The following is a 1,848-nucleotide window of genomic DNA, read 5'->3' on the forward strand; positions in this document are numbered from 1 at the left end:
ATTATGTAAACAAAAACTTTTACTTTGGATGCGATTAATTGTTTCACAGCACTAGGTTTAATTTTTATTTCAGTTTTAGTTGTTTTAGTACATTAAATTAAAATGAGAAAGGTTACCTCGGCAACTAGCTGAAATAAAAAGTTTATACTCATTTTATCCCATCTGTGTGTGTGTGTGTGTGTGTGTGTGTGAGTGTGTGTGTGTGTGTGTGTGTGTGTGTTTATATATACACAGTACACACACATATATTATTATGTAAACAAAAACTTTTATTGTGGATGCGATTAATCTCGATTAATCGTTTGACGGCACTATTCTTATAAGCTATATTATATATAAATGCATTTAATATATAAACATAACATATTTTTCTTAAATGTATGCATGCATGTGAGTGTATATTATATTTGCATATTATATAAACAAACCTGTTTTTGCATGTGATTAATCGCGATTAATCGTTTGAGAGCACTAGTATCAATGCTGTTTTGCTTCTATATTATGTCTTTTTTCAAACTAGTGGAAAGAAAACATCCAAAATACACATTTAGGTGTTTCTTTTATTGCACTTTGTCTGTTTGCATCTGTAGATTTAATTTCCAATTCATATCTTTAAAGAGCAAACTTTGCCTGATTCCCAGGCAATGCGTGAACTGATCAAATCAACGCAAGTCAGTTTGGATAAAGCCTCTGTCAGATGCATTAATGTGTTGCTGTGTGTTACAGGTGTGTTTTAATGAGCGTCCGCAACGCAGCGGTCGTTCGGAGTGGGATCCAGCCGTCATCACAGCAATCCCAGAACACAGAAATCAACCCACAGCACACAAACCTCGACACACAGACAAGCTCGGTACAACAAGCTCAGTCTTTAGACGTTTGCACTGGAAAATACATTTTTGATTTACCTTCAAAAACCCTGTTTAGGAGTTAATTGTGTCATGAAAGTAACTCCACAATGCAATAAACAGTCTTGATGCTCCTAATAATGGAGGTAAACCTGAAAGGTGTCTGTAAAGTGAGATCATTTATGAAAATAAGGTTTAATCTGGAGGTGATTCACATCTGCGTGTTCTGTCATGAATCAGTCACACGAGTCTGCATGTGTTCGTTAATCAGCTCTGGTGACGGAGGGGGCGGAGCTAAACACCACCCTGGCGCTGAGGGCGGAGCTTGAGGAAGTGGAGAGCCAGGTGTTTGATCCTGAGAAAGCCGTGAAAGAGAAACTCCGGAGTTCAAGCCTCGCAAAGAGCCACATCAGCAGCAGAGCAGCGGAGGGTGAGACGCCACAGCAAACATCCACAGTTCACCGATAACCGATAATCAATGGTTTCGCCTCGTTCTCCACAGGCCTGAATGTCCCTCGCTCTCAGCTCCTGTACCGGGCCTTAGTCAGCGTCAGCCTATCACGCGAGCAGCTCATCAGCCAGGCACTGCAGGATAGGCCAGCGCTGGCCCCGCCCACCGCCACACTGACCAATAAGGTCAGAGCTGTGTTTGTGTCATGTTAATAGCAGTAATACAGTATTAAAAACGGTGTTTTTCCGTATTAATATGATGTTTCAGCCACAAAATGAATTTAAAATCTGAGCAATATCTCTGATGAAACAGTGGCAAAAGATGCCGATCTTTAATTACATTTAATAATAATCAGAATATCAATTATTCTAAGTGCTTTACAGAAACACACACATATATTTAAATATCTCTAGATATGTGTTTTATATGTGTAGTAAGTGTGTGTGTGAGAGAGTGAGTATGAGTGAGTGTGTGTGTGAGTGAGTGAGTGAGTATGAGTGAGTGAGTGAGTGAGTGAGTGAGTGAGTGTGTGAGTGAGTGAGTGAGTGAGTG

At 39.8% G+C, this 1,848-nt stretch overlaps 1 protein-coding gene across 1 annotated transcript in view; it reads right to left on the reverse strand.

Moving 5' to 3' along the window:
• The window catches only part of LOC107694211 (protein Smaug homolog 2-like), a 14,913-nt gene that overhangs the window by 5,325 nt on the left and 7,740 nt on the right, over window positions 1-1,848 (reverse strand). The gene's annotated exons all lie outside the window — the stretch shown is intronic.

This window comes from Sinocyclocheilus anshuiensis, unplaced genomic scaffold, assembly GCF_001515605.1.
Source record: "Sinocyclocheilus anshuiensis isolate Anshui unplaced genomic scaffold, SAMN03320099.WGS_v1.1 scaffold2639, whole genome shotgun sequence".
Taxonomy (NCBI): Eukaryota; Metazoa; Chordata; class Actinopteri; order Cypriniformes; family Cyprinidae; genus Sinocyclocheilus; species Sinocyclocheilus anshuiensis.